The following is a 27,280-nucleotide window of genomic DNA, read 5'->3' on the forward strand; positions in this document are numbered from 1 at the left end:
CTAGGATAATGGCATCAGTTTGTACGAGGGGGCAGAATTACAAATTGAGGGGTGATAGATTTACGACAGATGCCAGAGCCAGTTTATTTACTCAGAAGGTGGTAAGGGTATGGAATGCCCTGCCTGCCAATGTAGGTAACTCAGCCACATTAGGGAAATTTAAACAATCCTTCGATCAGCACAAGGATGATGATATGATAGTGTAGGGGCACGATCAGAGAATAGTTCACAGGTCAGTGCAACATCGAGGGCCGAATGGCCTGTTCTGCGCTGTATTGTTCTATGTTCTAACAATGCAGCCTACGTCCCTCAGCTTCCACAGATTCAGTTTGAATGGTCCTTAAAAATATCAGGGAGAAACAAATATTGGTACATTATATATCTTGACCAAAACTGTCCTGCAAACGTTCTGCGTATTATTCTCTGAAAAATTGATATGCAGTTTTTCTGGGTGCTGCAGTAATACTGGATGATCTCAAATTGCATCTAAACTGCATTGACTCAGTGACTACTAATGCTATCACAAATTACTTCCTTTAAGTGTTTATCAGGTAGTTTGAACAGTATGTTGTGAAGAAAAATGAAATATAGACCAGATTATTTCGGATCCCATGTTGAGCGGTTAGAATAACTAAATAATAAACTTGTTCTGAAGCCACATTTGAGAAATAGTGACAATATCTATTGATTTTACACGGTATCTGCATACAACATAAAATGTTTGAACTTTGCAGATCAGCATCATTGAAAACCGGAGGCTGAAGGTTCAAGTTGGTTACAGTGAATTAGAAAAATACAAGATAACGTTTAGGATTGTAACTGGCTGTCACTAACAGAAATACTACAAAATCTGCAATATATGTTAATATGACTAAGTTACAAGCACTAAAGTAAGGTCATGTGACTCAATGATGGTTAACGTAAAAAAAATAAATATTACATTAAATCAATGCAAGTGGCTTCAAAAGAATTCCAGATATTGGAGAAACCTGCGAATTCTGAGAAATGTACATTCCAGAAAATGAAGGCGCAGAAACTGTTAAGAAAAACGAAAAGAACATGATTGCAAATACACAGGAAACACCAAGAATGTTTTAAGCCTCTATCCATGTATGAAAGAAAACAAAAGCCTGGTCAATTGTCGAAATGTGTAAGGTAAAGGTGAATTTATTGTGGGGAACAAGGAAATGACAAAAAAAAATTAAACATTTACTTCGCATCTGTCTTCATGCAGAAAGCTCCAGGAAATCTCTGAGGTATAGCTAGTGATCACATTGACTTATGGAATGGAAGACATAAAGTCTATTCATATCAGTAACAGGGCAGTGTTTGAAAATGGAGTTAGATTGATTATTGCTAAGTCTAATGGACCAGATGCACTTCATATCAAAGAGTCTGAAAGAAAGCAGCATGTTAATTGAATTGTCGATGACTGTGTTGTATTATCCTGTAGTTCGCACAAAAGCCTTAAACCTTCATAGAAAACTGGAACGAAACATGATCAAACTATATGCAGGGAAGAAGAGACAATGTGGAGGACTGCAGACCAATTAATTTGACATCCTTAGGGAAACAGAATCTATTGTATAAGATGCGATATTGCATATTTAGAAATTAACAGCAACATCGAAGAAAGAGTATAAAGACCACAGTTGAAGTAAAATGGACATTTTACAGATTAACCCCTCAGATGACAAGTTTTTCTGATGAGGAACCTTATCTTCTGTTCTCTATAGTTCCAAAGAATGAGAGGTGATTGCAGTGAAATTTAGAAAATTCACTAAACATATGACAAGGTGGAAATAAGCAGAATGACTCTCTGGTCTTCTACTCTATATTTAAGTAAAATAATGGCAGGATGAAGACAGTCCATTTAAAACAGAAGTAAGGAAGACATTCTTCAATCTGACAGGACTGACTAATGAATTGTAGACTGCTGGCAGAAACGATTATGTAGAATGGCCAGATATTCTACAAATTTTTCAAGTAGAAGAGAATAACCATAGAAAGGAAGGAGCCATTTGTGACCAGCCAAGTTGAATATAAATCCAAATTATTAGCAGGAGACTGAGGGTGGTGGTAAATGGCTATTTGTGTGACCAGAGACCAGCGTTCGTTGTCATACCACAGGGATCACTGCTGTGTACTTATTATTTGTGGCATTCCTAACTGATGTGAATGTGAAATAGGTGGGGAGAGTGAGATACGCAAGTTTGTGTTTGACACAAAGACTGACCGGGTGTTTGGCAGGTTTTATTTATATTCCCTCCAGTGTGGAAACAGGAAATTTGGTCCAACAAGTTCACACCGACCCTTCAAACATTAACCCACCCATGCTTTGTCTAATGCACCTAATACTATGGTGAATCTAGAACGGCCAATTCACCTGACAACCACATTTTTCGACAGTGGGAGGAAACCCACGCAGGCACGGGAAATAGTACAAAATCTACACAAACAGTTTCCCAAAGCTCGAATTGAATCTGTGACCCTAGTGCTGTGAGGCAGGAGTGCTAACCACTGAGCCACCATGCCAACTCGTGCGGAGAAAGGTCTTATGTTTCAGGAAGATACAGATGGAATGGTCAAATGGGTAGGTCAGGTCCATTCCCCCCAACAACCTCCCCTTCCCTCTTGGCACCATCCCCTGCCACCGCCGGAAGTGCAAAACCTTCACCCACACCTCACCCCCGCCAATTCTACCCAAGGCCTCGAAGGAGCCTTCCGCATACATCAACATTTCACATGCACATCCATCAATGTTATTTATTGTATCTGTTGATTCCGATGTTCTCTTCTCTGCATTGGGGAGACTGGATGCCTTCTCACAGAACAATATAGGGAACATTGCAGGGAAACCCACACCAGTCAACCCACTATCACGTGGCCGAACATTTCAACTCTCTCTCCCACTCTGCCGAGGACAGGCAGGTCCTGTGCCTCCTCCACTGCCACCGCCACGGAAATGTGGGTGTATGTCAGGTTTTGCTTCACTTCCCAGCATGTGTCATTTGTTTCACCATGCAGAGGGTTTGTGTTCTAGCCTGTTGTTCACATCCTGTGTTGTCAAACGTGGTGCTCCATGGATAATGGCGTGTGTGCTGGTCTCTCGTTCACTTCCCGGTGTTTTCCATGTGGTGCTGCATGCACAGGGATGTGTCTATCTCAGGCTATCGTTCACATTTTGCTGTGTCTAAATTGGGGCTCGGTAAAAGGGTGGAATGTGTGCTGGGTTTTGTTCACTTCCGAATTTGTCCAACATCATTCTCCATGGACGGGGCTGGTTTGCTCGGCTGTTGTTTTTTTTTTACCGATTGGGCCATGTCGTCCTCAATGGACAGTTGTGTGTGGGTAGGGGTGTTGTTAAATTCCCGATGTGTCCCACATGATGCTGCATGAACAGAACCGTGTGTGTCTTGCTTTTATCGCGCTCCATCGACAGGGAGTGCATGTCAGGCTGTTGTACACTTTACGGTGAGACCCTCGTGGTGATCCGTGGACAAGGGTGTGTCTGGATGTAGGTTTGCTCGCTAAGCTTGAGTGTTCATTTCCATACTTTTCATCACCCTACTAGGTAACATCTTAAGTGGGCTTCAGGCGAAACACTGCTGAAAATTCCTGCTTTCCATTTATATGTTTGTGTTTCTTTCAGTTGGTGATGTCATTTCCAGTGGTGATGTTATTTCCTGTGGTGAAGTCACTTCCTGTACCTTTCGTCAGGGTGTGGAAGATGGGCTCTAATTCGATGTGTTTGTTGATAGAGTTCTGGTTGGAATGCCTTGCTTCTAGGAATTCTCGTTGTGTCTTTGTTTGGCTTGTCCGAGGATGTAAGTGTTGTCCTTCCTCATCCGTATGTGGGAATACTAGTGAGAGAGTGTAATGTCTTTTTTGTGGATAGTTGGTGTTCATGTTTCCTGGTGGCTAGTTTTCTGCCTGTTTGTCCAATGTTGTGTTTGGTGCAGTCATTGCACAGTATTTTGTAAATGACTTTAGTTTTGCTCATTGTCTATATCGAGCTCTTTTAAGTTCATTAGCTGCTGTTTTAGTGTGTTGATGGGTATGTGGGTTACCATGATGCCAAGTGGCCTGAGTGGTCTCGCCATCATTTCCAAGCTTTCTTTGATGTAGGGGAGAGTGACAAGGTTTCTGTACGTGTTTTGACTGCTTGTTTGGGTTTTTTGCGGAGAAATCGGCGGACTGTGTTCGTTGGGTAGCCATCCTTTCAACTACATGGTATAGCTGATATTCCTCAGCTCTGCGTAGTTCGTCTTTGCTGCGGTGTGTGTTGGATCTTTGAAATAATGTTTTGAAGCAACTTCGTTTGTGGATGTTAGGGTGACTGCTTCAATATTTGGTTCGTATCTGCTGTTTTTCTGAAGTCATTGGTTTGAAGCTCCCCATTGGCTGTTCGCTCTACTGTGACATCCCGGAATGGCAACACATCCATCTTAGGAAAAGCCAAACAAAGTTACACACAAGGCGCGTATGCGCTTCACTCTCATTAAGTTCCTGGTGTGTTCCATATCATGCTCTTTTTGACTGTGAGTCGGGATGTTGTTCACTTCCTGTTATGTCCACGTAGTGCTCCATACACAAATGAGTGTGTTTTGGACTGTAGTTCACGTCTTGGTGTATCCAGTGTCATGTTCTGCAGAAAGGGTGGACATCCTAGGCTTTTTACACTTGCTGCGTGTTGCTCGATGGAAAGGAAAGTGTGTGTCCGGCTACTGTTCACTTCGTGTCCTAAGTGGTGGTGAATGGAAGAGCAGTGTGCTGGGCTGTTGTTCATTTCCTGGCGTGTCCCCTGCTGTGCTCTTCGGACAGGGGTTTGTGTGGTTCCGGCTGTTGTTCAATTCCCCTTGTGTCCCATGCGGTGTTCCATGAATAGAGGTGTGTATTATGGGCTCTTGTTCACTTCAAGGTGTATCCCATGTAATGCACCATGGACAGAGTAATGTGTACTTGGCGAATGTACACGTCTGGCGTGTTCCATGCGGTGCTCCATGAACTGGGAAATGTGTGCCAGCCTATTGTTGACCCACCAGTGTGACCCAAATGGTGCCCCATGGAGAGGGGTGTATGTGTGTTGTTATTGTTTACTTCTTGGTTTGCCATATGTGGTGCTCCATGGACTGGACCACATGTGTTGGGCAGTTCCCGAAGTTTCCCATGTGGCGCTCCTTTAACAGAGTGGTGAATGCAGGGCGCTCATTTAATTCCCAGTGTATTCCATGTGGTGCTCCCTGGATAGCGTGTGTGTGCTTGTCTGTTGTTCCCTACTTTGTGTGTCCCATGTGATGCTCCATGGACAGGGGATGTGTGTGGTGCTCTCATTTACTTCCCACTTTGTCCCATATGATGCCTACTGGACAGCATTGTGTGAGTCTTGCTATTGTTCACTTCCTAGTGTGTTCCATTTGGTGTTCTATGGACTGGGGTTTGTGTGCTGGGCATCTATTCTTTTCCTGCTGTGTCCCATCTCTGGCTGCATGAACAGGCGGCTGCATGGCGGGCTCCTGTTCATTTCCTGGTGTTTCCAATGCACTGCTCCATGAACAATAGTGCATGTGCTGGGATCTTCTTCATTTCCCAGTGTGTCCCATGTCGTGCACCATGGATAGGTGGGTGTATGTCGGGCTGTTAACTTCCCAGAGTGTCCGATGTGACGGTCACTGTAGAGCGGGGTATGTCCTGGGCTGTTCTTCATTTCCCGTGTGTGCCATATGGTGCTCCATGGATAGAGGAGTGCGTGCTGAGTTGGTATTATCTTTCTTGTGTTTCCCATGTGCTAATCAATGGACATGGGTGTGCGTATCGAGCTGTTCTTCTCATTCCAGTATGTCCCATGTTGTGCTCAATGGCAAGGGGGTGCATACTGAGCTGTTCGTCACTGGAGCGCCATGAACTGAATGGCTGAGTTTTGGGATGTTGCTCACTTCTAGGTGCGTCCCATGTTGTGTTCCATGAATAATGGGGTGTGTGCTGGTCTGTCGTAGACTTCATGCTGAGTCCAATGCTGTGCTCCATGGACAGGGGTGCGTGTGCTGGTTTATCGTTCACTACCCAGAGTGTTCCACATGTTGCTCCATGGAGAGCAGGGTGTGTGTTGGTCTGTTGTTCACTTCCTGGTGTGTCCCATATCGTCCTTCATGGCCGGAGGGTATGTGGTTGACTTTCGTTCTCTTCCTGGTGCTCCATGAACAGGGAGTTGTGTGTTGGGCCCCTGTTCACTTCCCGGTGTGTCGCAGGTAGTGCCCCATGGGCAGGTGGGTGTTTGTAGGGCCATTAACTTCCCGGAGTGTCTGATGTGATGCTCCCTGTAGAGTGGGGTATCTCCTGGGCATTTGTTCACTTCCTGGTGTGCTCAATGTGTTAGTGAATGGAAATGGAAGTGAGTGTCCAGATTTTGTTCACTTCCTGGTGTGTCCCATGAGGTGTTCCATGGACAGAGGTGTGTGTGCTGTGAGGTTATTCATTGTGCAGTGTGTCCATGTGGTACTTTATGGACATGGAGTTGTGTGCTCGGCTGTTGTTCAGATGCTGGTGTGTTCAATGTCGTTCTCCATTGAATTGTACATGCTAATAGGACTGAAGTTCAATTCCCGGTTTCTCCCATGTGGTGCTGCGTGGAGAATTTGTTCTGTGCCAGGCTCTCGTTCACTTCTCAGTATGACCTCCATGTGATGCTCCATGAATGGGGGCAGTGTGCTGGGCAGTTATTTACTTCCTGGTGTGTTTCGTGTGGTTGTCAATGGAGAGGGGTTTCTGTGCAGGACAGATGTTCATTTCCCCGTGTGTTCCATGCAGTGCTCCATGAACAGGTGTGTGTGTGTATGTATGTGTGTGTGTGTGTGTGTGTGGGGGGGGGGGGGGGGGGGGTTGGGGGGGTGTGGGGGTGTGTTTGTGTGCGCGCGCATGCGCTCGACTGTTGTTCACTTCCCAATGTGACCCATTTGGTTCTCCATCGAAACGGGAGTGAGCATAAGGCTCTTGTTTGCTTCCTAGTGTATACCATATGGTGTTCCATTAACAGTGGGGTGAGTGCAGGGCTCTCCTTTATTTACAGTTGTATCCCATGCTCTGCTCCATGGAGACGGGGAAGGGAGTTGGTTGTTTTCCCATTCCCGGTGTGCCCCATGTGATACTCTAAGGACAGGGAGTGTGTTTTGTGCTCTTGTTCACTTCACAGTGTGTCCCATGTTGTGGTCCATGGACAGGGGGCTGTGAGTCAGGCTGTTGTTTACTTACCGTTATGCCCCATCTGGTGCTCCATGTAGAGGGGTTCGCCGGTCGGGTTGTTTTTCATATCTCCGTGTGTCCCATGCAGTGCTCCATGATTGGGTGTGCACGTGTGTGTGTGTGTGTGTGTGTGTGTGTGTGTGTGTGTGTGTGTGTGTGTGTGTGTGTGTGTGTGTTGTGCTCTTCTTCACTTGTCTTGCTTCCTTGGACAGGGGTATGTCTGTTGGGCTATTGTAAACTTTGCAATGTGTCCCATGTGGTGCACCATGGCCACCACATGGGACACAGGAGAGTCTCTGTAGAGCAGTTGTTCAGTTTCTAGAGTGCCCCAAATGATGCTGTCTGTAACAGGGCGTGTATTCTGGGCTCTTGTTCACTTCCCGGTGTGTCCCGTACAGTGGTTTATGAACAGGGCTTTTGTGCTGCTGCCGTGTTCACTTCCCAGCGTGTACATGTGGTACTCCATGGACAGGTACATATGTGCTGGACTGTTGTTCATTTCCTGACGTGATCTATTTGGTGCTCCATGGAAAGTGGCGTGAGTGGAGGGCTGTCGTTTACTTCCTGGTGTTTCTAGTGTGGTGTTCCACAGATGGGATGAGTGTGTCACGATGTTCTTGGCTTCCTGATGTATCCCATATAGTGCTCCATTAACAGCGGGGTGAGTGCAGTGCTCTCCTTTACGTACAGTTGTATCCCACTTTCTGTTCCATGGACATGGAGGTGTAAGTCGCCATTTTTAAAAAATCCCATTGTGTCACAAGTGGTACTCCATGGACGCAAGGTGTGTGCTGGTTGTTTTTCACTTCCCGGTGTGTCCCATGTGGTGATCCATAGACTGAGGCTTGTGTGTCGAGCTGTTGTTCACTTCCTGGTGTGTCCCATGCGGTTCTCCATGGACACTGGGATGACTGTAGTGCTCTTGATGCTTCCCACTGTGTCCCATGTGGTATTCCATGAACAGAAATGTGTGTGCTGCGCTGTTGTTCACTTCCCAGATTATCCAATGTGGTTCTCCATTAACAGGGCTTTAGATTATTACCCAGTGTGTATCGTTCACTTCATGGTGTGGAGCTTGTGATGCTCCATGGACATTGGGCTTAATGTCAGGCTGTTGTTCACTTCCCTGTGTGGCCCATGTGATGCCTCAATGGCAGTGGTTTGCGTGTTAGATTGTTGTTTCCTTCCCATGTATCCCTTGTGGTCCACCATGGACGTGTGTGTGTTGTGCAGTTGTTCTCTTCCTGGTATGTCCCTTTGGACAGGAGTAATGTGTTGGGTTGTTGTTCACTTCCTGATTTGTCCCATGTTGTGGTCCATGGTCTAGTGGTTGTGTGACAGGCTCTTGTTCATTCTCGGTGTGTCCCATGTGGTGCTCCATAAAAAGGGGTGTTTGCCAGTGGTTCACTTCCCAATATGACCCAGGTCTGTCCCGTTTGGTGCTCCATGAACTGGGGTGCATGTGTTGGGCTGTTGTTCATGGCCCGCTTTGCACAATGAGGTGCTCCCTGGAGAGGGTGTTATATCCTGGGCTTTTGTTCACTGCACTGTGTGTCGCGTCTGGTGCTCCATGGACAGGGGTATGTGTGTTGTGCTCTTGTTCACTTCAAGTTGTGACCAATGTAGTGTTCCATGAGCAGACACATATCTGTCAGTTTGTTGTTCACTTTACGGTTATGGCCAATGTGGTGCTCCCTGGACTTCTGTTCACTTTCCAGTGTGTCCCATCAGGTATTTCATGGATAGGGATTGTTTTTGGCCAGCTATTGTTCAATTCCTGGTGTGTACCATGTGATGCTGAATGGACAGGTGTGGGTGTGTTGGGCTGTTCATCACTTCTCAGAATTTCACATGTGGGGCTCCATGGACATGCGGTGTGTGCTGAGCGATGGATTACTTCCCAGTGTGCCCAATTTTTGTATGGGCAGGAGTGTGAGTGTTGGGCTGTTGTTAATTTCCAAGTTGTCTACAATGTGGTGCTCCATTGGCAGTGGGATATTTGCTAGGCTTTTTTCTCACTTCCTGGTGGGTCCCATGTGTTGCTGTCTAGGCAGGGTGGTATGTGTCGGTCTTTTACTGACTTTCCCGTCTGTCCCTTGTTGTGCTCCATGAACAGGTGGCTGTGAGTCAGGCTGTTGTTCACTCCCCGGCATTTCACATGTGTTGCTCCATGGACAGGGGATGTGTGACGGTTTTATGTTCTCTTCCTGGTTTATCCCATTTGATGCTGTGTGAACACGGGCGTGTGTGTCGGGCTGTTGTTCACATTCCAACACGTATGATGTTGTGCCCCCTGGACAGGGTGGTGTGTGCTGGGTGATTGTTCAATTCCTGGTGGGTCACATGGGGTATTCCCTTGAGAGGGAATTTGCATGTCAGGCTGTTGTTCACTCCTTGGCATGCCCCATCTGTTGCTGAATCGACAGGGATGTGTGTGTCGTGCTACTATTCACTTCCTAGTGAGTCCCATGTTGTGCTCCATGTACAGGGGAGTGTGCCGGGTGTAGTTCACTTCCTGGTATGGACCCGGGTGCGTATATTGAGCGAATGTTAACTTCCCAGTGTGTACAACGTGGTGCTCCATGGACAATGGGTATATGTAGGGCGGTTATTCACTTCCCCGTGTGTCCTATATGGTTCTCTATGGACGGCAAAAGGTTGCTGGACAGTTGTTCAAATCCGTTTGTGTCACATAAGGCGCTCATTCGACAGAGGTGTGTGTGATGGGCTGGTGTTCACTTGTTAGTGTGTCAGCTGTGGTGCTACATGTACAGTGGCATTGGTTTCACTTCCCAGTGTGAACCATGTGTAACTCCATGGACAAAGGGAATGTATTGAACTATTGGTCATTTTGCAGTGTGTTCGATGTGGTGGTCCAAGCACATGGGTGTGTGTGTGTCCGGCTGTTGTTCACTTCCTGGTCTGTACTTTGTGGTGCTCCATGTAGAGGGGATTCTATGCTGGACAGTTTTTCAGTTCCCAGTGTTTCACGTGTGCCGATCCATGGACAGGAGTGTGTGTGCTGGATTCTCGTTCAATTCTCGAAATGTCCCATGTGTTATTCCATGGGACACTTTGGGACAACGAATGCGTGATGGACTTCTATTGTCTTCCTGGTATGTGCCATTTGGTGCTCCATGAACAGGTGTATATGTGTCGGGCTGTTGTGTCCGATTTGACGCTCTGTGGAGAGTGTGATGTCTCAGAAATAAAAGAATGACTAGGGTAGGAATAGGTCCAGTCAAGGATAGTAGCGGGAAGTTGCGTGTGGAGGCTGAAGAGATTGGGCAGACACTGAATGAATACTTTTCGTCTGTATTCACTCAGGAACAGGACATTGTTGCCGATGTGAATACTGAGTCACAATTAATTAGAATGGACGGCTTTGAGGTATGTAGGGAAGAGGTGTTGGAAATTCTGGAAAGGGTGAAAATAGATACGTCCCCTGGGCCTGACGGCATTTATCCTAGTCTTCTCTGGGAAGCAAGGGAGGAGATGGCAGTGCCATTGGCCTTGATTTTTATGTCCTGGTTTTCTACAGGAATAGTGCCAGAAGACTGGAGGTTAGCAAATGTGGTTCCCTTGTTCAAGAAGGGGAGGAGGGATAACCCTAGTAATTATAGGCTGGTGAGTCGCACTTCTGTTCTGGGCAAAGTCTTCGAGAGAATTGTAAGGGATAGGATTTATGAACATCTGGATAGGAATTATGTGATCAACGATGGTCAGCATGGTTTTGTGAAGGGTAGGTCGTGCCTCACAAAGCTTATTGAATTCTTTGAGAAGGTGACCAAGTAGGTAGACGAGGGTAAAGCGGTAGATGTGATGTATATGGATTTTAGTAAGGCGTTTTTTAAGGTTCCCCATGGTAGGCTACTGCAAAAAATACGAAGGTATGGCATTGAGAGTGAGTTGGGGGTTTGGATTAGGAATTGGCTGGCTGGAAGAAGACAGAAGGTACTAGTTGATGGTAAAGGTTCATCTTGGAGTATAGTTACTAGCGGTGTTGCACAAGGATCTGTTTTGGGACCATTGCTGTTTGTCATTTTTATAAATGACCTGGAGGAGGGGCTCGAAGGTTGTGTGAGCAAGTTTGCGGATGATACGAAAGTCAGTGGAGTTGTTGACAGTGAGGAAGGATGTGTCAGGTTACAGCGAGATATAGATAAGCTGCAGAGCTGGGCAGAAAGGTGGCAAATGGAGTTCAATGTAGGTAAGTGTGAGGTGATTCACTTTGGTAAGAGTAAAAAGAAGATGGGCTACTGTGCTAATGGTCAGATACTTGGTAGTGTGGATGAGCATAGGGATCTTGGTGTCCATTTACACAGATCTCTGAAAGTTGCCGCCCAGGTAAATAGTGCGGTGAAGAAAGCATATGGCGTACTGGATTTTATTGTTAGAGGAATTGAGTTCTGGAGTCCTGACGTCATGTTGCAGTTGTATAAGACTCTGGTGTGGCCGCATCTGGAGTATTGTGTGCAGTTTGGTCGCCATACTATAGGAAGGATGTGGAGGCACTGGAACGGGTGCAGAGGAGGTTTACCAGAATGTTGGGCTGGTATGGTAGGAAGATCGTATGAGGAAAGGCTGAGGCACTTGGGGCTGTTTTCATTGAAGAAAATAAGGTTTAGGTGTTACTTGATAGCGGTGTACAAGATGATTAGGAGTTTAGATAGGCTTGACCATGAGAACCATTTTCCACTTATGAAGTCAGCTATTATGAGGGGACATAGCTTTAAATGAAGGGGTGGTGGGTATAGGACAGATGTTATGGGTATTTTCTTTACTCAGCGAGTCGTGAGTTCATGGAATGCCCTGCCAGTAGCAGTGGTGGACTCTCCCTCTTTATGGGCAATTAAACGGGCATTGGATAAGCATATGGAGGATCGTGAGCTGGTGTAGTTTAGGTAGGCTTGAATCGGCGCAGCATCGAAGGCCAAAGGGCCTGTACTGAGCTGCATTTTTCTATGTTCTATATTCTATGATGTGTCCTGGGATTTTGTTTACTTCCTGGTGTGCCCACTGTGTTGCTCGATAGAATGCAGAGTCTGTGTCTTGCTTATGTTCGCCTACCAGTGTATCCCATGTGGTGCTCCTCGTATAGGAGTGTGTGCGCTGGCCTGTTGTTCACCTCCTGGGATGCCCCACATGGTGGCCCATGAACAAGGCTGTGTAAATATTGTTCTCACGTTCGCTTCAAGTTGAGTCACATTTTGTGTTCTGTGAAAAGAGTGGTGCGTGTTCGTCTATTGTTTACTTCCCAGTGAGTCCAACTGAGGTTCCAAAAACAGCGGTGCATACGTAGGGCTGATGTTAATTTCCTGGTGTGTACAATGTGGTGCTCCATGCACAGTGGTATGTGTGTCAGGCGTTTGTTCACTCCCCAGTGTGCCCCATGTGGTGCTACATCGATAGGCGAGTATGTGCTGGAATGTTGTACACTTCCGAGTGTTTCCAATGTGGTGCTCCATGGACAGGTGGGTGTGACTCGGCTCTCGTTCACTTCCTGAAGTGCCCCATGTATTTCTCCATGAATGGGGGATATGCATTGGGCTGTTGTTCACTTCCCGCTGTGTTCATTCTCGTGTACCCTGGACGGAGGTTGGGGAGGGTGGGTGGTTTGTCCTGGAGTTTTGCTCGCTTACCACTAAGTCCAATCTGGTGTATCCTGGAAAGGGGTGGGGGGAAGGGGGATATTGGCACGTCCAGGACTTTTGTTCACCTCCCAGTGTGTGCCCCGTGTGGTGCTCCATTAACAAGGGGCAGTGTGCTGGGCTGTTATTCACTTCCCTGTGTGGCCCATGTGGTGCACCATGGACAGTGGGTTGAGTGTAGTGCTCTCGTTTGCCTTCCGTTTTGTCCCATGTAGTTCTACATTGACAGGGTTGTGTGCATCATGCTGCTGTTCACTTCCCTGTGTGTCCGATAGGCTTTTCTCCGGACAGGGAGTAAATCCTGGCCTTTCATTCACTTCCGGTTCTGTCCAATGTGTTGCTCGATGGAAATAGGAGCATGCATCTGGCTTTCCTTCACTTCCGTGTGTCTCCCATGTGATTAGATTAGATTAGATTAGATTACTTACAGTGTGGAAACAGGCTCTTCGGCCCAACAAGTCCACACTGCCCTGCCGAAGCACAACCCACCCATACCTCTACATTTACCCCTTACCTAACACTACGGGCAATTTAGCATGGCCAATTCACCTGATCTGCACATCTTTGGACTGTGGGAGGAAACCGGAGCACCCGGAGAAAACCCACGCAGACACGGGGAGAAAGTGCAAACTCCACACAGTCAGTCGCCTGAGGCGGGAATTGAACCCAGATCTCTGGCACTGTGAGGCAGCAGTACTTACCACTGTGCCGCCATGCCGCCCCATGTGGTGTTCCATAGACGAGGGAATGTATGATGGGCAAGGATTCACTGCTCGGTGTGTTTCATGTGGTATTCCATGGACTGGGGAGACGTATATAGGGCTCTTGTTCATCCCGCTGTGTTCCTTGTGTAGCTCCATGGATAGAAGTGTATGTTCTTGGGCTGTTGTTCACTTCGCCATGTTTCCGGTGTGGTGATCCGAGGATAGTGGTTGTGTGTGCTTGGCTTTCGTTCACATCTCAATGTGTCCCATGTGGTGTTCCATGGAGTGCGGAGGTATGAGTCGGCTGCTGTTCACTTCTTTGTGTGTCGCATGTGGTGGTCTATAGACAGGGTTCGTGTGTCGTGCTGTTGTTCACTTCCCGGTGTGTCCTATTTGGTGCTCCTTGGTCTTTGTGCTGGGCTGTTGTTCACTTACCGGTTTGTCCCATGTCGCGTACCATGGACTGTGGGTTGAGTTCAGTGCTCTCGTTTGCTTCCCGTTTTGTCCGATGTGCTGCTCCATGAACATAGGTGTCTGATTCGCACATTTTTCACTTCCTGGTATATCCCATGTTGTGCTCCATTATCAGAGGGGTGAGTGCAGGACTTTCATTTACTTCCCTGTGCGTGCCATGTGATGGTCCATTGACATAGATGTGTGCGTCGGACTGTTTTTTACTTCCTGGTGTGACCCATGTGGTCCTCCAAGGGTAGGGCATGTGTGCTGGGTTGTTTCTCACTTTCCAGTGCTTCCCAAGTGGCATCCCATGGGCTGGGGAGGAGTGTGTCTGTCTGCTTTTCACTATGGTGAGTGTCCAATGTGGAGCTCCATGGACAGGAGTGTTTTTGCTGGGCTGTTGTTCACTTCCCGATGTGCCCCATGTGGTGGTACATAAACAGGGGTGTATGTGTTGTGCTCTCGTTCACTTTAATTTGTGTCCAATGTGTTATTCCGTGAACATGTTCATCCGTTGTTGAATCCTGGTGTGCCCGATGCTGTACTAACTGAAAAAGGGGACATAGTCTGTGCGTTTTGTTCACTACTGGTGTGCTCTGTGTGTTGTTCAGTGCAAGAGGAAGTGTGCGTCTGCCCTTCGTTTACTTCCAAGTGTGTCCCATGTGATACTCCAGAGACTAGGTGTTTGTGCTGGGCCGCTGTTCACTAAACAGCGGATGCAGCAGCGGATGCAGCAGCATTGACTCACGTCTTTGAAACTTGGACAGTAACATTTCACTGAACTACAGTGAATTTCCCTTTCAGCTGATCGTGCATTAGCAACACGAGGAAGTCCATCCATTATTATTGTAATGACGCAGGCATCTGTCTTGTAGCTGAGGAGCTTCTGACTGACTTCGGCTATTGAAATGTTAATGAATGTGCTGTGAATAGTTTGCTGGAGATTGTGCTGTGAGCTGCCTCAATCATTAAGGGATGATTTTGTGATCTAACTCTGGACGGAGCATGGGGACTGTACTTACGGCATCTGGGTCTGCAACGTGAACAACAAATTGCGCAGAGACTGCAGAGAGGCAAAACACCAAACTACAGAGGAAAAGTGTGCGGGGAAAGGGAACAACCATATCTGTCAGTGTCTTAAGTTGGACACCATACTCTCACTCTCCGCCTTGAACAAACTCACACTCACAATGTTTCACTCTCTCATTCCACTGTCACACTCAGACACTCCCCTCTCTCACACACAAACGCAAATACATATAAGTTTGCAGTGTGAATTTGGATTTGTAGATTTGTATTTGCAAATACATTCTGTTTTGTTCACAAGCAAACTTGGAGGCAGTAAATCAATGTGACCTTTTATAAATTCCTAGTTTGAAAATAAAGCCAGTATGACTCTAGATTAAGACACAGACAGACTCCAAACACGATCCGATGCCTAAAATACATTGTCAGAACTGAGGTGTCATCTCCTTTACATCGATAAGAACTTCAGTTATCTGCAGCCAGTGACTCTGAAAGAAATTATGAGATTTATACGATCAATCAAAACCTGCAACTGCATTCTAACTGATGAAAGATTTAAGAGCCATCTTAGCTGTGTTCAATATATGTGCATGAGGTGTACGACCCATTAATCTTTCCCTTATAAATTCTGTGCCTGAGGTCTTCCTCTCACTGGCACTTCATGAAGGAGCAGCCCTACGAAAGCTTGTTTTTTCAAATAAACCCGTTGGACAATAACCTGGTGTCGTGTTATTTTGAATTTGTCCAAATCATTCCAACACTGGTAACTCTTCACCATTGCTTTATTGGTGATTTAATCTACTCTCCAAGCAAATATTTTTTCCTAACCCCATGTGCTCATCTCTTGCAGATTAAACTTTTGTGAGGGACGTTATGCAATGCATCCTGGAAGTCCAGATATCCACCTTTGTCATCACATTAAAAAAAGACTCAGGCAAAAAATTCAAACAGAACTTATCCATCATAAAATCGTTTTGACTGTGATGGATTGTGGTTTGACATTGAAAATCTCCTGCTATTAATTACTTATTAACAGTTCCTAACATTTTGCCTTCAATCCCAATAGTTTGCTCACTACTTTACATCCCATTACGTTTGGTTGTTCTAAGTTCTTCCCTTACTATAACCTCTACGTTGCCTTTCAATTCCTGTGCAACAGGGACAAGGCTGTAAAAGATCTCCTCTGATTGTTGTGTTCCTTTTATACACACTCGATGGGCTGAATGTCTTTCCTGATGCTACTACATTATAGCCTCAATGAGAAGAATGTCTTCTTGAGGTTCCTACATTGTAGTCTCGATGGGCTAACTGTCCTTCCCAGTGCTCCTACATGATATGCTCATGGGCTGAATGTCCTTCCTGATGCTCCTACGTTATAGTTTCGATGGGCTGACTGCACTCCTGGTATGACTACAGTATAGGCATGAGGGGCTTAACGCCCTGCTGTTGTATCCACATTATAAGCTCGAGGAGCTGAATGCCCTCCTGGTGTTCCTACATTACAGTCTCGACGGGCGGAATACCATCCTGGTGTTCCTACATTATAAGCTCGAGATGTTGAATATTTCCTGGTGTTCCTTCATTACAGTGATGATGGGCTGAATTCCCTACTGGTGTTCTTACATTATCAGCTCGAGGGGCTGAATGACCTCCTGGTGCTCCTGGTGACTTGTTGCCGTACGTTAAATGTCCTACTGCTGTTCATTACCAAGCTGCTCAAGGTCTGAATGTTCTCCATATTTTGATGTGTGAGATGTTTGGGAACTTATGGAATCTTGCTGCCGCAATGCATCATCTTGAGGGACAGAAGTGCCTTCTCATGTTCCTCCAAACCAGGATCAAGGTACTGAACATATCCCTGAAATGGGTTTGAATGAGTAATTGGTCATCCCCCTTTCCCATATAATAGATGTGTGTTTTGAACGAAAATATATTGCTCCTCTTAAAAAAAATCTCCACCTATTTCATATCCTACTCTTGTTTTTGAGGAACAGACTCAATTGGATTGAATGGCTTTATCCTCTAGTGACCATTTCCAGTCATTTTGTGACCTTTTCCAGTTTTTGTGATGCAGCATTGAGAAAGCTGAATGGTCTCATCCCGTTTCTGTGTAACAGGATACAGGCACTACATGCTCTATTATAGGTCTTGCACCATATCCTAAGGGCGCTACATAGAACAGGGAGCATGACAGCGCAGGACAGGTCTTACAGTCCTCGATATTGCGATGACCTGTGGAACCAATCTGAAGCCCATCTCATCTATGCTATTCCATTTTTCTCCATGTTTATCTAACGACCAATTTAATGTTAGCGACTCTACGAATGTTGCAGACAGCGCGTTATACACCCGTCCTAATCTTTGAGTAAAGAAGCGAACTCTGGTATCTGTCCTATATTTATCAAAATTCAATTTACAGCGATGTCCTCTCGTGCTAGCCATCAACATCCGAGGAAAATAGGCTCTCAGTGTTCATCCTATCTGAACTTCTGATTATCTTCCCTGTCTTAATTAAGTCACTTCTCAAGCTTCTTCTTTCTAACGAAATCAGCCTCAAGTCCCGGAGCCTTTCCTGTTAAGACCGTCTCTCCATAGCAGGTAATGCCCTCTTAAAAGAACACAGATCAAAAGAATAATACAGCGCAGAACAGACCATTCAGCCCTCGATAATGAGCTGACCTGTGAACTATTCTCAGGTCGTCCCCCTACACTATCCCATCAACATTCATGTGCTTATCGAAGGATTGTTTAATCTCCTTAATGTGGCTGTGTAACATGAGCAGATTGGACCTTCCACGCTCTTACCACTTTCTGTTTAAAGAACCTGTCTCTGACATCTGTCTTAAATCTATCACTCCTCAATTTGTTGTTATGCCTCCTCGCAAAAACTGGCGTCATCATCCTGGTAAAAGGATGTTCGCTGTCAAGCCTATGTAATCCTCTGATAATCTTGTATGTCTCTCTCAAATCCCCTCTTGGCCTTCTTTCCAATTAGAACAGACACAAGTCTCTCAGCATTTCCTCATAGGATCTTCCCACCAGACAAGTCAACATCCTGCTAAATCTCATCTGCACCTTTCGAATGCTTCCACATCCTTCACGAAATATGGTAACCAGAACTGTAAACAATATTCCAAGTGTGGCCGCACAATTTTGTATAGTTGCAGCGTGATATTGCGGCTCCAGAACTCAATCCCTCTATGAATGAAACCTAACACGCCGCATGCCTTCCAAACACCACGATCAACCTGGGTAGCAACTTTCAGGGATCTATGTACATGGACTCCAAGATCCCTCTGCACATCCACAGTAACAAGAATCTTTCCATTGGCCCAATACTCTGCTTCTTGTTATTCTTCCCAAAGTGTATCAGCTCACAGTTAGCTGCATGGAACTACATTTGCCACCTCTCAGCCAAATTCTGCAGTTTATTCAAGACCCTCTGCAACCTGTAACATTCTTCCGAACTGTCCACTACCCAACCATCCACCAATGCCTGCGTCTAAGTCATTTATAAAAATGAGAACCAGCAATGGTCCCAAAACTGATCTTTGAGACACACCACTAGTAACCGGACTCCAGGCTGAATGTTTTCCATTTACCACCATTCGCTGTTATTTCAGAAAAACAGTTTCTAATCCAAACTGCTAAATACAACTCAATTCAATACATCTGCATTTTCTCCAACAGCTTACCATGTGGAACCTTATCAAAGGCTTTACTGAAGTATGTGTACACAACGTCAACTGCCCTACCCTCATGTACAAGCTTATTCACTTTCTGAATAAACTCAATGAAGTTTGTGAGACGCGACCTGCCCTTGACGAAACCATGTTGACTATTTGAAATCAAATTGTTGCTTGCTTGAAGATTATAAGTCATATAATCCTTTCCAAAATCTTTCCTACAACAGAAGTAAGGCTCACTGGCCTATAATTATCTGGGTCATCTCTACTGCCATGCTTGATCAAGGACACAACATTTTCAATCCTCCAGTCCTCTGGTACGAAACCTATAGAAAATGACGACTCAAATATCAAAGCCAAAGGCTCTGCTATCTCCGCCCTAGCTTCCCAGAGAATCCTCAGAAAAATCTCATCCGGCCCAGGGGAATTGTCTACTTTCACTCCTTCTAGAATTGATAACACTTGTTCGTAAGTAACCTCGATCCTTTCTAATATCTCGTACCTCTTTCTTCTTCTCTTCATTGTTCTCCTTTTCCTGTGTAAAAACAGATGAAATATTCATTTAGCATCACTCCGATTTCCACAGGGTCCACACTCAACTTCACACTTCTATATTTGACTTGCCCTATTCCTACCCGAGTTATCCTTTTATTCCTCACATGCCTATAGAATGTTTTAGGGTTCTCCTCTAGACTATTTGCTAAAGACTGCTCGTGTCTTCTCTGTGCTCTTCGTAACACTCTCTTTAACTCCTTCCTAGTTGATCTGTAATTCTTCATCGCCTCATCTGAACCATTTTGCCTCATTAACACATAAGCCTCCTTCTTCTGCTTAACAAGGGATGCAACTTCTCTCGTAAACCACGGTTCCCTCACAATGTCACTTCCTACTTGCCTGACAGGGACATACCTATCAAGGACACGCAATATTTGTTCCTTAAACCAGCTCCACATTTCCATTGCCTGCATCACCTGCATTTTACTATCCCATTCTCTGCATTCTAATTCTTGCCTAATCGCAATATAATTGACCTTGCTCCATCGATAACTCTTGACCTGTGGCATGTACCTACCTTTCCATCTCTAAACTAACCGTCACTGAATTATGGTCACTCTCTCCTAAGTGTTCACCTACAATTAACTCAAACACCTGGCCGGGTTCATTATCAAACACTAGATCCAGTGTGGCCTACCCTCTTGTCAGCCCTTCGACATCCTGAGTTAAGAAACCTTCCTGTACACATTGGAAAAAAAACTGATACATGTGACATACTAGAGTCATAACATTTTCAGTCAATGTTGTGGAAATTAATGTCCCCCATAATGACCACTCTGTTCCTTTCACTCCTACACAGAATAATTTTGCCAATCCTCTCTTCCACATCCCTGGAACTCTGCGAAGGCCTATAAAAAAAGTTCAAGCGGTGTGAGCTCTCCTTTCCTGTTTCAAAACTCATCTCACCCTATATCAGTAGCCGATTCCTCGTCAAAAAGTAATTTCAGCCACCGTTGTACTATCCTTGACTAACAAGGCCACACCTCCCTCTCGTTTACAGCCTTGCCCATCCATAATGGAAGGTCTAAACCCTGGAACCTGCAACATCCATTCCTGAACCTGCTCTATCCATGTCACCGAAAATGGCTACATCAAAATCCCATGTACCTCTCCATGCTGCAAGTTCAACTACCTTATTTTGGATACTTCTGGCATTGAAATAGACACACTTCAATCCAGTTTGCTGTGTGCTCACACATTCCTTTGACGCTGAAATCCTGTCCCTGTCTTCCTTTCTCTTGCCGTTCTGTGCACTGCAACGACACCTTAGGTTCCCATACCAATTCTGAGCTAATTTAAACCCACCGAAATAGCATCAGCAAAAATTTCCCAGACATGATATGCGTACCCCTCTAGTTCAAGTGAACATAGAACATAGAACATAGAACATAGAACATAGAAGAATACAGCGCAGTACAGGCCCTTTGGCCCTCGATGTTGCGCCGATCCAAGCCCAACTAACCGACACTAGCCCACTATCCTCCATATGCCTATCCAATGCCCGTTTATTTGCCCATAAAGAAGAAGAATCCACCACTGCTACTGGCAGGGCATTCCATGAACTCACGACTCGCTGAGTAAAGAATCTACCCCTAACATCTGTCAAATACCTACCACCCCATAATTTAAAGCTATGCCCCCTCGTAATAGCTGACTCCATACGTGGAAAATGGTTGTCATGGTCAACCCTATCTAAACCCCTAATCATCTTGTACACCTCTATCAAGTCACCCCTAAACATTCTTTTCTCCAATGAAAACAGCCACAAGTGCCTCAGCCTTTCCTCATACGATCTTCCTACCATACCATGCAACATCCTGGTAAGCCTCCTCTGCACCCGTTCCAGTGCCTCCACATCCTTCCTATAGTATGGCGACCAAAACTGCACACAATGCTCCAGATGCGGCCGCACCAGAGTTTTATACAAGACCGTCCTGTTTGTACAGGTCCCAACGTCCCCAGAATGAGCCTCGATTATCCAAGTACTTGAAATCCTCCCTCTTTCACCATCCTTGCATCCACGTCTTCAACTGATATCTCTCCCTATTCCTTGCCTTGTTATCACATGGTAACAAACCAGAGATAACTCTGTTTGTTCTAGCACTCAGCTTTCACCCGAGCTCCCTGAAATACTGCCTTACATCTCTACCCCTCTTTCTACCTATGTCGTTGGTACTTACATGGACCACGGCTTGAGGCTGCTCTCGCTTTCCCTTTTGGACCCCAAAAATACGATCTGGCACATCACGGACCCTGGCACCTGAGAGGTAACACACCAACCGTGAGTCTTGTTCGTTCTCAACAAACCTTCTAACTGAGCCTCTAGCTATTGAGTCCCTAATGACTAACACACTTTTCCTTTCCCTCATTCTCTTATGTACAACAGGGGCAGACTCTGTGCCGGAGACCTGTACCCACTCGATACCTCTGGTAAGCTGCCTACGTCAACAATGTCCAGTATCATTTTCAGTGGAACAACCAAGAGGAACCCTCCACCGATTGATTTTACCCGCTTCAAAGTAGCCACAATGTATTTCTGTATTGTTGTGATTATCACGTTCACCTCACACGGAAAAGGTTCCTGAGACAGAAACAAGGCTTTGCTGCTGCTTCATTGTGCAGGAAAGTTGTATTGCCCACACTGGATAGCTCCGTGGTTAGCACTGCTGGCTAACAGAACTGAAGAGCTGGATTCAATCCCTCCCTCAGCTGACTACCCCAAGCTGCCAACATGGCACGGCCTTCGGTCTGCAGTCTGCGTTTTGCTTCCTCTGCCCAGATTTCCAAGATATATGCAGCGCAGTGAGTTCTGAAACCAGAATTCAATACTGGAAATGACATCGGCACGCTGCCCAGTGTACACACACCGACCAATTGGGGAGCTGTAACATTGAAAAGGATCTAGCTCTCCTTGAACTTTAGTCAATGAAATCAATATTGCTGGAGCATTAAGCAGTTAGGAAGATAAACTGTGCATTTACTTTCACTACAAGGGGATTTGTGTACTGCACCTGTACAAGGCCGTAGTGAGACGTTATCTAGAATATTGGACGCATTTTCCGTCTCTGTACTTAATACAGGACCAAACCTGATATTGAGGGAATGCAGCGAAGGATAGCCGGGCTGATCTCTGGGGTGACATCCTTGATGTGGGACCAAAGTTTGGGTCGATTGGACGTATATTCTCGGTTTAGCAAAGTGTGTGGAGATCTCAGTGAAATGATTTAATCTGTGAGAGGGTAAGATAGATTAGAAGCTGGGATGATAATTCAGCTGGCTCTATAAAAGAAGTGGCCACAGTATTAGTTACAGTCAGGTCACTTTGCAATTAGATGAGAATAATTGTCTGCACTCAGAAACTGGCGTACCTGGGCAATTCTCACCGTAATAAGGCTGTGGAAGCAAAGGCACTGAACGTACATTAGGATTTCTAGACACTAGAGGGAGAGGGCAGGAGTATGGTGTGGAGATACAGCATCAGCCATCAGTTTTGGAATTTGGTGGAAAGCTCAATGGACCAAAGTGGTGAACGCAGTTTCTATTTCATAGTTTTTTACGATGGTTAATCATATTCAGGTATATGTATCCTGTGTGGGTATATTGCATTGAAGAAATCCTCTCTCATGAGCGATAATGGGGAAAAGGCAATGCGTTGCCTGGCTTATTCTGTTCTCGATGTTTCTGGGCCATCTGTGGGAAAGCTCTGTAGGTGTTGTCACAAGCTCTCAGATGTTCGGAAGGAGGCCTCTGCAGTGTTGACAGTACTGTGTATCCCGTTCCCCTTTCACGATACCGAGGTTGAGGCTGGGTGTTCTGTCCGGTTTTATCCTTTACGTTGACGAAGTAGTTTGATACAACTGAGTGACTTGTTTGGCCTTCTCAGAGACCCTTGAAGGGTTTTCACGTGTTTGTGAGACAAGAGTCACTTTTAGGCCAGGCCAGGAAAGCACGGGACATTCACTTCCTGAAAGTACATTGGGCAACAAAATTGGTGTTCCCAATCGTTATTGTCTTCACGTCACTGCTACTGACACCAGAATTTAGATAACGATATTTTATAAATTTATGTTAACTTCCACCAGCTGCCAGATAATAAGCTTGATCTGAGTTAGTAATCCAGTGACACTTCCACAACAATAAAATCTCCGCATGGAGACCTATCGGAAACCAAACTGAGCAGGTTATTTTTGTGCTGCTTGATAGCTCTGTCAGTCAGAATTCGCTCAAACTTGACTGCTATGATGTGACTGAATCTGTGATGATTGATCGCATTAAAGTTATTCTCCTCTCGGGAGCCTGGACATAGTTGATTAATTTCCCACATTGCCAGTAAGATGTCAGAATTGGAGCTGGAATGAAGCTCGTTTTGCAGTACAGGTCTTCAGTCCTATTGCAAGAATGATGTCGGGGCCCTTTGCCTTTGTCATGTTTGTGTTCAGCTATTTCTTCTTGTCACGTGCAGCGAATCGAACTGTATGAAGACTGGCATCCGTGATTCTGTGGGCATCACGACGAAGGTGAGATCGGTCATCAACTGAACACTTCTGGTTAAGAATGGTGTAGAGACTACATTACTGTATTTCACATTGATGTTCAGAGCAAATTTGGATGGAGGTACTTGTGGAGCTATCTCCTCAATTTAACTGTTTTTTCGTCCACCACCATTTATGACTGGTCGTGGCAAGATTGCAGAGGCTTGATTTGATCTGTTGGTCCTGAAATCATTTCACCATCTCCATCAGATGTTCGTTCTGCTGTTTGTAATATAACTAATCAACTGGGTAGCTTTAAAGTGTTGTCATCAGGCTTTGGTACACATTTTTCCCGACACTGGCATGTTCACCCTCCTTCATCACTGAAGCACAGTTTGACTTGATGGAAATGGTAGACTTGCTGTTTCTGTGGTCTACATTATTGCAACAATGCGAGGAATTATCTTTTCAAAGTCAGAGGAGGTCGATGTTTGAAGGAAACTTTTGACCAAGAAATGAATTGAGGGCAGGAAAGAATTGTTGACAAAAGATGAGTTATAAAGTCATGGACTCTTTATGTTATACAATATGCAAACAGATCTTTTGGCCCAACTAGTGCATGTTCACCAGGTTTCCAAAACTTACCTAATCCTAATTGCCTGCATTTGGCACACATCCCTCTCAAGTTTTCCTGTTCATATATCAATCCAACTATTATTTACATATTGTACTTTATTTCCCTTTACTACTTTCTCTGACGACTCGTTACATGTACAGTCGATATTTAACATTTACCTAATAAAAAACAATTACTGCGCATGCTGGAATCTGAAACCAAAAGAGAAAATGCAGGAAAATCTCAGCTTTGACCAAGGGTCAGTTTGACTCGAAACTTCAGCTCTTTTCTCTCCTTACAGCTGTGGCCAGGGCTGCTGAGATTTTCAAGCATTTTATCTTTTGGTTTAACATTTACCTCCTAGATCACTTTACAATCTCTTCCCTCTCACCTTAAAGCTGTGACCTTTGATTTTACAGACCGCTTCCCTGGGGTCTTAGCTATTAAGAAAGGGTCTTAGCTCTTTACCTCATCCATAGCCCTCATGGTTTTATAACTATAAGGTCATCCTCCGACGCCAAAGGGAAATCATTCCCAGCCTATCCCAGTCGTCCTTATATCGTAAAATCTCCAATATCTGTCACATCATTTTCAATATTTTTGCACCTTTTTCAATTTGTAACATCCTTTCTATCGCAGGACGACAGGAATTGTGCTTAGTGCTCCAAACGTGGCTTTATCATTTTTTTACAGCCACAACATGATGTCCGAACTCCAATACTCAAAGTTCTGACTGGTGAAGGTAAGCGTGCCTAATGCCTTCGACACTATCCCGTAGACCTACAACTCAACTTTCAAGAAACTATCTACGTGCACCGCTGGATCTCGCTGAATTGCAACACAACCCAGGGCCCAATCACTAACTCTCTAAATCCATCCCTGTTTGACTAACAAAATACAACAGGTCAGATTTATCTGCATGAAGCCCCATCTGCCATTCCTCAGACCACGGCCCAGTAGATCATGATCTCATTTTTCTTTTTACAGCCTTGTTCATTGTCCTAGTTACCAGCAGTTTTGGCGTATTCTACAAACTTGAAATCCATGCTTTGTATATTCTTATCCAAATCATTTATTAAAATGAGAAACAGCAATGAGTCCTGCACTTGTCCTTCTGGCACACTGCTGGTCACAACAAATATCTCCCAGCAGCCTCTGTAGTTAATTTGTTAGCTCTCCGTTATCCCCTTTGATTTAACATTATTAACCAGGCTACCATGTGGATCATTTTTGGGCCTCACTAAGGTCCACCTAGACAACGTATGCTGTTTTACCTTCAGCGATCTTCCCGATCACCTCTTGAAACATTTCACTCAAGTTTGTGAGACACGATTTCCCACACACATCATACTGAATATCCTAGATCAGTCCGTGCCTTTCCAAATGCATGCAGATCCTATCTCTCAGAATCTTCACCAAACACTTCCCGAACCCTGATATCAGACGCACTGGTCTGTCGTTTGCGGGCTTTTCTTTGCAGCATTAACACAATGTCAGCGCCTGATCCGTGGCTTTCTATTGCACAAGTAAAAACCGGGACAACTACGGATGATGTAAATCAGGAACAATAATCAGAAGGTAACGAGACATCTCAACAAATCTTGGAGCATCTGTGAAGGTAAATCAGAGTTAACGTTTCGGATTCAGTGTCCCTTCCTCAGAATTCGGAGGAATGACTCAAATATATCAGCAAGAGGCCCACAATTTATTCCCCAGCTTCCCGTAATGAACTAGGATAAATAAACAGGGCCAGTGTATTTATCGACAGTTATGGATTTTCATCTCGAATAATTCGTCCCCTGTAATGTAGCCTCGTTTCAAAACATCATTTATTTCATTGAATTGTTACACTTCCACGTATTACCCTACTAACGCAATATATTCATGTGGGAGCGCACACATCGCATAGGAGGAGCATGTTGTAAGGGAGAGTTGGGAGAGTTGGGAGAGATCAAGTCCTTGTGAGGAGTGTGAGTCCAGCCTGGCCAGGCACTTAATTATTGTGTTGTTAAACTGTTAACTGTGCTTTTGTGTTTTTCCACTTTTATAGGAAGGGCGATAACGTTTCATACTTTAAATTTATTTCCTTTATTTTTCTGCTTTGTACTAAAATTGAATACCTTGGGGGAGGGAAATTTCGTACCTAAGATTGTGTCACTTGTAAACTTTTAACAGTCCTTTCGTGAGTACATGTGACAAAAAATAATAAACCTAATTCAGATCCCGAGGAACAGACAGAGATGGCTCTTGGATTTTTAAGGAGCTCTATTATTTCCGTAGTCAAAATCACACACCCCCAGTTTATAGTCCAACAGGTTTATTTGGAAGCACGAGGTTTCAGAGCGCTGTTCATCCATCATGTGATTGTGGAGTAAAATAACGTTCGACACAAAGTTTAAAGCAAACATTTACAGTATGATATAACTGAAATTATATATTGAAAAGTAAACTGGATTGTTTGTTGAGTCTATCACATTCTAAAATGATCGTGTTGACTTCAGTTCTTTCATGTGTAAAATCCAGAACTTTTCTATAGTTGCATTGTCAAGTGAACTTTAACAATTGGTGCTATTTCGGCCCAGATGATGCATTGAAGATTTGAAATTCACTATGCTAGGCTGCCTGTGTACTAATTTTCAGGCTCATTTACTTCTAAAGATAGGGAATTACAGATTTTATATGGATTCATGCAGTTTTTGAGCAAACTAAAATGCAATTCTGAGTATAAATCCACCTGACAGACATATATGTATATGCATGTTGGTTTGTGTATATGTGCGGGGATGTGTATGACTATCTGTGAGAGAGTGTGCATAAGTTGAGTATAAAGGGGTATAAGTGCGTGAGACGATGGGCGTGCGGGTGTGACAGTGGG

Source organism: Chiloscyllium punctatum, chromosome 4, assembly GCF_047496795.1.
Source record: "Chiloscyllium punctatum isolate Juve2018m chromosome 4, sChiPun1.3, whole genome shotgun sequence".
Lineage (NCBI taxonomy): Eukaryota > Metazoa > Chordata > Chondrichthyes > Orectolobiformes > Hemiscylliidae > Chiloscyllium > Chiloscyllium punctatum.